Source organism: Rhamphochromis longiceps, linkage group LG6, assembly GCF_057381845.1.
Source record: "Rhamphochromis longiceps isolate RC_006_pf linkage group LG6, R_longiceps_female_GT1.1, whole genome shotgun sequence".
NCBI classification, from domain to species: Eukaryota; Metazoa; Chordata; class Actinopteri; order Cichliformes; family Cichlidae; genus Rhamphochromis; species Rhamphochromis longiceps.
Window position 1 is genome coordinate 39,053,499 of NC_140562.1, and position 12,427 is coordinate 39,065,925.

Sequence of the window (12,427 nt, forward strand, 5' to 3'; positions counted from 1 at the left end):
CAGTAAATAAAAAACATTTTAAATCTTCTACACTGAATTTAGTACTGCTCTGTACAGCTGACAGGTGGGTTGTAAATTATTAAACATACTGTAGATGTGACCACGTTGTTTTAATTTTTCATGAGTTCTGAATGTGCCATGAGGGAAACAGTGTTATCCTACCTTCCTGTTTAACCCGTTTAAAGTGTTTAAAGTGGAAATCTCTGGGGGTGAAAAATTAAGCCAAGATAAAAGAGCCAAAAACATTTCCTTTAGTGGCAAGTCAACCCACATCTTACACTGTTAAGATTATGGCATTAAAAACACCTGGTTCAAAAGTGGTTTGGTCGCTTTGGATAGTTCCCCCTTACATCCTGCATGCATTCATTTCCCCCAGGTCTATTGGGGGGTGGGGGTGGGGTGGGGTTATAACCCTTTCATTTGGGTTAGGGTCATGGCTGCTTTGACTGACAGGTGTACCTACAGCAGTGGGTTACAAGTGCATTTGTTGTAGCCTGGTAGTCTGATAGGCATCATCTCTATTAATTGGAGTCACTGAAGTGGACCTCTGACAACCAGTATGTCCTCCTCTGGGGTCCAGATTAATCAATGTCTGCTTCAGTGTAGTGAGTGAAATTCTAGTTTTCTCGCTACACCACACTAAATTAGCAGATATGTGTGTCTATGATCTGCACCCATACAATTTGTGCACGCTAACGCAGCAGGCTAGTTGGTAGCTTCTTTCAAATATGCTAACTTTTGGCCAGCATAGACGGAGAAAATGCGAACCTCAAGAATTCAATGTACACTTTTCAACTCTGTAGTAGGCTACCTCACTTTCTTGAATTCTACTACTTTCATTTAATTCCAGGCTGTATTTTTTGTTTTCTCTCTCGTTCTTTCTTCGCCCAGGTGACATTATAGTTGAATTAAGTAGCTTATCACCAGCTGGTAACTGAGCAGGGAATATATTTTCCCAACTCAGTCTCAGAGAGGCATTAGACTTGAAGAAATGGACAAAGCGGATTACAGTTTTAAAAATATAGGGAAAGCTAGATATCAAATACATTAGAACTGGATTTATTTATTACCAGTAGTTATGCTTCTAGAGTAATCAGATGTTACATCATCATAAAACCTCCACCATCTGGTGCTGCTAATGGCTCCTCTGCTTCTCTTCCCTTCCTTAATGCCCATCGAGATGAATTGTCAGCTTGTCAGACAGACATTAGGCACCAAAGCTGCTGAATCCAGCCTCTGTAGGTAAGCTCTGTGCTCTGAGACTTCCTGTTCTGCATTCAATGATTAGCACCATGTACTTGGCAAGTTTCCTTTTGAAGAGTCAGTGATCTTCCCTGGAGGTTTTCAGTGCTTAAAGGACAGCTTTGGGTGGTGGATTAAGACAAGACAACAATTCCTGATTGCAACATACTGAAAGGATTTACGGCTTCAGATGAGCAGGTCATTGATATTTCCTGCCACTAATGAAGGTGATAGCATGTTTGCAATGCAGTGCAATGATACCTGAGCCTTGACTTTTAAAATTAACCTCAGTGACTTGTTCATATCCATCTCCAGCTCTGTGGAGCAGCTGCTCAGTAGGTCTTTCAGACCTTCATATTACGAGAACATAGTGGACTCTTAATCCTCATATAAAAGGTTTACAAGCAGAAGGTAACACAGTGTCATTTCTTCTGTAACCCTTTATCTACTGGCAAGCATCATGTTGAGTCCTGGCTTCGTGCTCATCTCTTTGTTTGTGATTCTTTTGGGGCATTTACTGCTTTCATTAGATAGTGATAATAGAGAGGCGAAAGAAAATGAAACAAAACACGACACCCACAAAGAGCTAATTGACATGTTGTATCCAGTATGGCTGTATAGGGCACTCTCATCACATCATCAATGTTTAAATAATTTATTAACTAACAGGAATCAGCCACTGTCAAATGTTGAGGGTATGTGGTTATCCAATCCACGTTCCTACTGCTGTGCATAAGCAGACACACAGACATATGCTCTCTTTACTTTGTTCACTGGTAACGATCGAAACAAATTCTGTTAGGATGAGTAGATTCACAAGGTTCACGTGGTTGCCTGTAGGTAGCATAACAGAAGTGGCTGCAGCAACTCATGACAAGCTCACAAAACTATGAGAGGGGTTTGACTATTGTTTGATTTATGCCGTGCATCTGGAGCATTTGTGAACCTTTTACGCTTTGTATGAAAAACTTTATATTCAGACATGTTTTTAAAAATGTCCATTTCATGTCCATTACTTTAAAAATATAGGCTTTTGAAATAGAATGATTCTTTTTGATACACCCTGTATAATATAAATCTGCCTTAAGACCCATGTGGTTAATTTTAAGGTAGAAGTGTTAATTGGGGCCTTGAGTTGTGTGTCCCTGTGCTCATTAGGATTATGAGCTCATGAGGATTTTGACTATGAAGACTAATGCAGTTGTTTTTTGTTTCATATTACATACATTTTGAATACCATGATCATTTTTTGAGGGTTGTATTCATCCAGACAGAAAAGAGGTAATGAATCGTGAAATGCCCTTAGGAGGCAGTTTGCCAAGTGTTTGACAGCCTCCATTTATTTGTGATGTGCTAATGTGTGTCTTTGTCTTAATGTCCTTTTTTCTCCTTCCTCTTCTGTGCTCCTCCTCTCCCACAAGATGGGACATGACACTGGTTGACCAGATAGTGTACTGAACTAATGTCAAAAAAGCAGAACACCAGAGGTCAAGTAGTGTTTGGGAAGAATATACAGCTCTGTCTTTTTCTTGGCTGGCACTTCTATTGCCAATCTGAATTAAAGGACTGGTCAGAGCTCAAACAAAGTGTGTGGTCAGCCTAGCCTTTATGAAATCACAAAATAGACTCTGTTGGCTCATGCAGGAATTTATAGGAGAAAAGCAGAACAGTCATATATGAGCTAATTTTATCTCCTCCATTCCAGTTTGACACAGTATACACCACCAAGGCACAAACCAAATACAGTAAGAATCTGTGGGACCAGAGTGTGGTTATCACTTTGTATCAGCTGACGAAAGACTTCTGATAAATGGAAAACAGAGCAGGAGGTGCTAGGACACAGGTCCTTGAAGTGGACTGTAGCTTTGCCAGAATTTGTTATTACCCCTGGAAAGTCTGTGTCTGAGTATTGGCATCGCAAATTGGAGAAACAGTAGGCAGAGAAGGGAGGATGTGGTCTTGGATAAATGCCATGGTGGAAAAAGAGAAAAAAGAGAAGAGGATGGTGAATTTGTAAACAGATGGGAAAAAAAACAGAGGAGCTGTAAAGCTTTGGTACTACTTCAGAGTCTATTTCATGGACCCACAATGCAGATACAAGGGGAAGACATGTTACAGCTCTTTTAAAGATCCTATTAAATTGATAGTTGTCCAAACTGTTTCAATTAAAAATGTACCTTCAGAGATTTTTTAAAAAAAAAGTTGTATTGTATGTTATTTTTATTATTTGAATTCCTAAGTGTTTTATTTGTTCATTGCATTGATGTTTTAAAAATGTCCTATTTCCTGTAATGAATTTTATTTGATCTTATCGAGAGTTATCTGTTATTTATAACTGGTATTCAAATTCAAATTCAATTCAAATTCAAATTTTTATTTGTCACATACACAGTCATACACAGTACGATATGCAGTGAAATGCTTACACAACTGCTCGTGACCTAAAAAAAAAGAAAGTAAAAGTTATGAATAAGATAGGAAATAAATATGAAAATTAAAAAGGGTAAATTTAACTAGGAAGGAATAAAATAAAATAAAATAAAATATAAAAATTAAAGTTAAAAATGAAATAACTGTACAACACAAATTAGAATGAAGGGTAAATTTAACTGGGAAAGAATAAGATAAAATATATAAGTTAAAGTTGAAAATAAAATAACTGTACAACAAAATACACCAATACACAGTATAGAACTATGTAAGAATGTATGAGAAATATAAATATATATATACAATAACAGCAGCTGTACAAGTATTAAATGGAAATGAAGAATATAATGTCCAGTGTTGTGCAATCCACATTTGTAAGTGTCTTGTGCAGTGCAAATATGCTTAAAGTGATTTAAGTGATGAAGTGAAAACAATGTCCAGAATGTCCAGTGTGTGTGTAAGAACTGTATGTGTGGGTCAGGACTGTGTGGTGGTGTGAAGAAGCTCCTCCTCAGTCTCTCTGTGTTGGTCTTCAGGGAGCGGAATCGCTTTCCTGACCTCAGCAGAGAGAACAGTCTGTTGTTGGGATGGCTGAGGTCCTTCACGATCTTCCTGGCCTTGGTCCAGCACCGCCTGCTGTAGATTGAGTGCAGGTCAGGGAGCTCGGAGCGGATGGTGCGCTCAGCTGACTGCACAACCCTCTGTAGAGCTCGTCTGTCCTGCATGGTGCTGTTCCCGAACCAGGTTAAGATGTTTCCCGCCAGGATGCTCTCTATGGTGCAGGAGTAAAAGTTCCTGAGCACCTTGGAGGGCAGTTGGAAGTCTCTCAAGCGTCTGAGGTGGTAGAGACGCTGACGGGCCTTTTTCACCACGGTGTTGATGTGACAGGACCATGACAGGTCCTGCGTGATGTGAACTCCGAGGTATTTGAAGCTGTCCACTCTCTCCACTGGGCACTCGTTGATGACGGGGGTCTGGTAGTTCTTCTCCTGCTTAGTGCTGAAGTTCACTATCAACTCCTTTGTCTTACTGACGTTTAGAAGGAGGTTGTTCCTCTGGCACCAGTTCTCCAGATTCCTAATCTCCTTCAGGTTGGCTGCCTCGTTGTTGTCAGAGATCAGGCCCACCACGACGGTGTCGTCAGCAAACTTGATGATGGTGGTGGAGCTGGTAGTGGCCACACAGTCATATGTGTATTTCACAACCTGACTTTCCAATTGTCCACTGACCTACATATAGGGTGTTTTAAAGTTTGACTGGTTAAATAGATGTACTGTCTACTGGTTTAGATGGTTTTAATATTCCTACAGTCTTCCTTTTATTCCCTGTTCTGCCATGATCTTTGACAAATTCGCTTGAGAGAGAAAAAGGTTTACACAGTTAATGCCTTTGTGAACACGCCACTTTAGAATTTGTTGCATAGAAACAAATCTTTTTTTCCCCTCTTGTTGTTTTTATTAAATAACTTCAGTCAGTACCTTCAAGGAATATTTTATAGAAAAGCTTCCTAAAGCTGGATAATGTTAGCACATCAGTAAGAAGCCAGTCCTTGGCGTTTGCAGTCCTGCCTGCTGTTAAAGTCTTTCTAAAACCAAGTAGGGGTGGGACATCTGCCATCTTTCCCTTTACAACACTATTCAATGCAGTCTGGCCCTAAAGGGACATATGCACGAGTAACAGTGTTACTAAGGATGTGTGAAAGTCTTGCGACATTATAAATGCACACAATCTATTTTTTTTTTTTTTTTTTTTTGCACACAATCTAAAGCGATCCAGCACATTTTATTTTATTTTTTACCAACATGCATTATTCAAACTGCCCATCCTTTTAATATACATACATACTTCTTTGCATTTAAATATTTGATTCGATGCGAGATTCAGGATGGATTTGTTACATATATCTCTCCACCACTGTCATCCAAACACCATATGAAGTAATATCTTCATATAATAGAAAATTGTGTTTCATTCTCCAGAAGCCTGCCAGAGACTTTCAGAATCAATGAAACAGTGCACCAACTGTTCTGGTGGCCCACCAGCTTACTAATCCACTTTAGGTTATTTTTTTCTTGTCAACAGTCTCTATATGCAGTGGCTGGGAAAACAAAGCCTTGGTATAACAATGCGGTGTCTAATTCCCTTGTGTATATTTGTGTAAATTTTGCGTTTGTCAAAAATCAATCAACAAATAGACAAAAATGACAACAAAGGATTAAGCTGCTGCCGCAGTCAAATTTAAGGCCTGTGCATATTAAATATGGACTCACTGAATCAAAAACAGATTCAAAGTGTGATATTTTTTTTCTAGGGAAAACCCTTAAAATTCCTCAACTTCATTATACATGTATAGCCTGTTGTCTGTGAAGTGCTCGCCTCATATAGTAGGTACCGCAAGTTAAGTGCAAACTTCAGCTGATTTTCCCATGGAGAACACTAACCTTGAAGCAGTTCCTCTGACAGCAATATCCACATTCATTGCACAGTCTCTTTCAACTGAATGTCACTGCACTTGCAAACTGTTTTTATATGTATTTTCAGCAGTCAGCAATTCCTATTTTTTGGATGCAAAAAGCTTTTAGATTATAAGTATTTAAATGGCCAGAAAAAAAAATGAACGTGCTATAAGCTGGCTGGCTAATATTAAGGAAATGATTCAGCTCTGCAATTCTCTACCTGCCCTTCTTTCACATTAAGTATTTAAGATGTCACAGAGCAGTTGCACAGTTACTGGGAGAAATGGTAATTGCATGTGGTCACCAAGAAGTCCACAATGCCAGTTATACTGAGCATTCATGTCTATGCTCATAGGTGAATACATACAAGGACATATATACCTGCGTGCTTCTGTGTCTCACTATTGCAAAACATTTAGTTTTTTCTAAAATACATATTTATCTCCACATTGAATAAAACCTTCACTACATCTAATTTACCAGGTGTGAAATAAAATAATTAAGTAAATCAAGTAAAACAAAAGCAAATTAATATTTGCTTCTTCATGTAAAAACAATTCTATATTTGAGGGAACCAGTGAAACCCATTAGCTGATTGTTATCTCATTTTTAAACCTACACTTGCATCAATCAGAGAATCAGATGAGAAATGGCTTTTTTTTTGGCTCAACTTCATTTTATAGAAGCTTTATAGGTTTTTCTCCATAACCCAGATGAGTATGAAAAAAAAGAATCAAAATAATAATATTCCCCTGCAGCTGGGATCAGAGCTATTATAATCTATATCTATTTGCGTTTGGGCTGTCTACCTCTCCCTTTCAATCTCAGCATCTTCAGTGCAACACCAATATAAAAAGAAATAGAGAAAGAATTGTGACTTGTGAAAAACAACCAGAGCTGGATCACATTTGAAGGAATTTATAAAGCTCTAAATGTACTGTGACAATCAGCACCCTGGCCTTCAACCATTCTGTTGAACAATATGACAGTCAAGGAAACGTCCATCATGACGACAGAAATCTGGGTGGTGAGGTTTAAAGATTTTTTTCTTCCTTTATCTTGAAAATCTTTTGTTACTTTTCTTTAGCAGTTTCTGTTGTTCAGATGTCATCAGGGAGAAAATGTACACATGTAACTTCTATTTAACTACTCTGATGCATAAGTCGTACCATTTTATCTTTAAATTAAACTGATGGATTTAAATTAACCTCCTGAGAACCGAACTCTTCCACGGCATGCATTTTTAATTTCTCTTTGATATTTGGGCTGATTGGGACCTGATGAATGTAAAAACAAAGAATTACCAGATTTATTTATTTATTTTTACCTTATTTTTGTTTCTAAGAAAAATGAGAGCCACATATGAGGATATTTGATTAAAATTTTGATAGAACATTAGCAGTATAATGTCCTTGTAAGTGGATATCAGGCCCTCATAGAGCAAAATTAAGTATTTTGGTCTAAATAACCCAAAACGTGATGCCCACATATGTGTACGCCAGGTCCTTGGAGGTTAAATATTTTCAACACAGAACACTTTTTGGCAAGATGGGAAAATGAGATATTTTCTTCATAAACCTCATGTTAGTATGACCCAAATCAAAAAACAATACTGTGACTCACATTTATCCTACATATAAGGACAACAATAGTTGAATAACATCCTACACCAGCAGTGTTCACCACATTTTCCTATTTATCTAATTAAATAAACGCATCATTAAAAGTGGCACACTGACCCTCTATTAGGTCATTCTTTCAAAGATCCTATATCTATCCTATATTTGCCGATAAATGGGAAAAAACTCTGAACCATATGTTTGGCAAATAGAGCTGATTACTATAAGGCTCCCCTCAACATATTTTATCTGATTTACCAGGTGGGAATTTATCCATGTTTAATTTGCCCTCCGTATAGAGCTAAGATCAAAAGAAATCTGTTTTCACATCCCTACAGTTAAAAGAAATTCAAAATTAAAAGCTAAATGTACTGTTGAAATGCCCATGCCAGCTAGTATATGCAGGGGAAACTAAATAAGATCTAAAAATCTGGATCTCCAAACATAAAAGAAAACACAAGGAACAAAGATGAAAGATCTTAAATGCCTAGGCATTTAATTCAGCTTGCTATCATGTGCTCCCATACAGTATGTTCCAAGGAATAGAAGTGATTCCTCTTCCTAAAAGAGGGGTGATTGAGACAGGAAAGAATTTTAGGTCTGAAAGTTTAATCAGATTTTTGTAATCAATTGTAATTCCCAAATTACTAGTACATACATTTTTTCCCTAAGTTTGTGTCATGTTATTATATTTAAATTATATTGTTCTCAGTTTAAATGAGCAGACTTTATATGATACATAATATGATTTACAGCATCTATGAGACAGGTGCTGCTGGCGTCCCTGAGATGGCATCAGTGACTTAACACACTGGATATGGCAATAACGGGTGATGAAATAATGTCCCACCTATAACTAGTCCCAGAGTTTGCACTGGGGGCAGTGGCTGATGGGAGGATGAGTACGTTTTTCAACAAGAAGACCACAGTCCTGTCTGGAAGCTTTGTTTTCTTTGGTTTTCACTTCCTTCTTTCTTTTTCTTTTATTTGTTGGTTAGATTTTGGCACCAAAAACTTGAGAAAGTATAGGAAAAGATTGTGGTTTGGGTCAAAACTACTTGATAACATTATATGCCTTGAAAAACTAAGCATTTAAATTCAATGCTAATGGATCCTTTAAGAGTCTCAACTCAGTATTGCTATTACCTGGTGTGTCATGATAATGACACTAAAGAAAATATCGCATGTGCCTGTGAGATGACAGCAGCTTTGAGAAAATGACAGTATTTGACACCCTGGGAATAAGAACAGCCTTGTCGTAACAAATTAAAAAAAAATGGACACAGCAGATAAGAGTCCTGACATTGTCAACAGTTTTCTCGTGACAAATTATCCCTTCCAGTAATATCCTGCATATATCTCCTGAAGGAGTATTTGGACAAAACCCACAGAGAAAGCAGTGAGTTAAAACAGATGCTGATGATATATCACAGTGGCACATCCTGTTCATTAAAAAGGGATAAAAACATATTTGAATAATGTCATCAACATTTCTAAAGACACATCATTTAACATTCCCTGTTAGTTCTTCCTCAAATGCACCCATATGAATTTTCTATTTCTTAACTTTTCTTCTTAGAAAACATTAACATACAATTGTAAAGCTTATACTGGATGGTTCTGAGTACTAAATGATAACAGTTGACTCTATAATGACCTCAGGTTCATATATTTATTTTCTTAGTAAAATAAAAAGTAAACTAATCCTGGATGGCATACTTGTTTAGTGTGTTTGGGGATGTATTTGGCAGCAAACATCTGGGTTTCATTATAAACCCATAGTGGTAACAAGCTTCTGTCTCCTCTTCTCTCCCATATTCTTGACTTACTTCATTATGCTACTGCAAAACATGGTGAATCGCTGTGGGATGTTAATTTTAATTTAAGTATTCTTGTGAACCTGATTTTCATGGTTAATATCTCATTTAGACCTTTTGGGACTGAATAAGAATCTGAGAACTTGCTCTGATCACTGTACACATTACTGCTGTGTCTCTCATTGCATACTTCTATACTAACGCTCACTGTTTTGAGTGCGCAAGTGCATTAATACGAACAACAATGGCTACATGAAGAGCAACACGAGTGGTTAAGTGCCGACTACTATAAACCTCTCATCACAGTGGTTGCCATCTTAGCTAAATAGGGAAAAGGGTGGAAACACTAACCTCTTTTCAGGCAGCGTGAGACTGTACCTGTAATCTATTGAAGTTGCACAGGTAGTCTAGCTCCTACAGGAAGGCATGTCTATGCCTGCTGACACTAGAAGGTTTTCTTTGTCTCTCAGCACAGTCTCAAGAGTTGGGAGGAAATACCAGAAGGTGGGCCGTTACACACAGAGAGGTGGTCAGGGCCATAGAAAGGCCTCAACCCGCCAGAAGGATGCATATTTGCTATTTTGTCTGAGAAGGAAGAGGAGCACTGCCAATGACCTACAAAATGCTCTCCAAAACTACTCATGTGCATGTTTCTGACCAAACAAGTACAGACTTCATGCGCTTTTATTATATGATGTCCTACAACGTCACAATGATGCCATAGCATTTCGCACAACCACACTGCATGAATCTATGTTAACAACTGTATAAATAAAATTGAAAAATTGGACAAGTTGATCAAGTTTTTCTGCTCCAATCATATAGACAAAGATAATAAAATACAAGATTTTAGTATGTAATGCAAAGATCAGACATCAGAGTGAACCTTATGACCCAGGTTTACATGCACAATGAGACCTTGGGCAGCACTATTCCTACATTTCAGTAGTAGGGACAGTGCCAAAGCATTCTTCTTTAAGAGAATGGAAGAGAAATGCATGTTGGGAAATGACGAGGAGCAGGGCCATCTAGAAGACAGAAGGTGCAAAAAAATAAAGTACACAAGTTTTGGACCGTCCTCTCCAGCTAGCATCGGCACAGCACATGACTTTCCTGTGAAGAACCAGTTTATTTATTGTCGTGTTTTCTTATTCTACTGTGGACTTTCATGTTGTACTTTTATGCTTTGTCGTACATTGTCTGATGGTGTGTTATTTTTGTCATTTATTGTTTGTGTTTGACTGAATGCTGAATTCTTGGGTAATCTTTGTTAATATTTCAAAATATATGTCAGCATATGTAAACAAATGAAGTAGAAAAAACACAAGAACAAAAATAAAAAGTGTCTTATGCAGGTGAACTGGCCACCTGCACTGCTAAAGCAGTTCCAGTACATCGTGGCTTACTAAAACACTGTCTCTCTAATGTGCTGTTGTTTCATACATTCTCTCCTGAACGGTGAAGACAAATGGAGTATTTCCCTCCAGTTGTATACAGTACTGTGCCTCTGATTCAGAGCCTGAGGCTGTGCTTGCCCCACTATAATGGGCAACACTATGGAAAAGAATAAGAAAGTGTTGACACAGTTTACACACACCCTGGTATTCTTAACTGCCAGTGTCATAGTATCTTCTTTGTTCCTCATGCCTTAACTTTATATCACACATAGAAGTGTGGGATAAGCATTTCAGTTCATTCCTTTCCACCCAATATGCCTCTTAGTCTTTTGTAACTGAAATACCATTTATATCTCAACATGACTAATCTGCTGATCTATTTCCACGTATGAAACTGAAGAGGCTGCGTTTTCTCTAACTTTCTAATCTCCGGCCCCTCTCTTGCCATTCTATTTCCCATAAGATCAACAGGCTAATATTAGGAGAAGGATGATCCTTCTGTCTCTGTTCAGATGGGTGCCCTTTTGTCATCACTAAATTTGAGCTAATTCACTTGCTGTGGTGTCTCTCTTCCTGTACAGGACCTTAGAGAGATCGCCCTTTATATGTCTGCTACGCCCACCTTTCAGTTTATCGCTCTCCCTCTTTCTCTCTCACTTTCTTTTCTCTGGCCTTTCCCTATCACATGCTCTGATGATCTGTGCCCATTTAAAACAGCTCATGGATGAAGAAGGAATACAAATATTCCACACCCAGTTCCTCCCTACTTTGCAACTTTCCTTGCAGTCAGTCTTGTTGTCACTCACCCTGACTTATCACACGCTCTGCTGATCCATACTGTAGGACCAAACGGACAGATGTGATAATGTTGCAAGCTGCTGAGGTGCATAATGTGAGCTATCCAGGTGAGCTCAGGCCATAAATTAGCAAATCAGGATGCAGACAGAGTGAGGAAGCAGCTTTTCCTGAGCCTGTTTGTGCCACACCATTGTTAACCTTGTGACTCTTGTGTGTGTGGGTGCATGTGTGTGTCTGATATGGATGGACAGAGCACATGGATGGTGATGCATGTGTGACTGCTTTGAGTGACAACTCTGTTTCCCTGCATTATGTATAGGGGTGGCTGATGGTCTACTCTGTGATTGATAGGGACACCAAAGGGATGATAAGAGAGTCTGATGGTGGTGTTCTAACAACATTAAGCACAGACAAGCTCTCTGTCCAGTTCATCTTTTCCCACATGTGCTTCTCCTTTCTCAGAAAATGGCTTCTTTTCCGCCTAATAAATTTCATTTTATCCCAGCTTCTCTATGCTTTCCTTTCAGTGTAGATCTGCACAAATTCAATGTTTTTACACAGGCTACGCATGTTTCCTACGATACCATGAAATGAACAAAACAAAATTATCTGAGAGTAATCTGAACTAATACAGAAAGTGAAATTGATTTAGAGCAACAGAAGGCAAA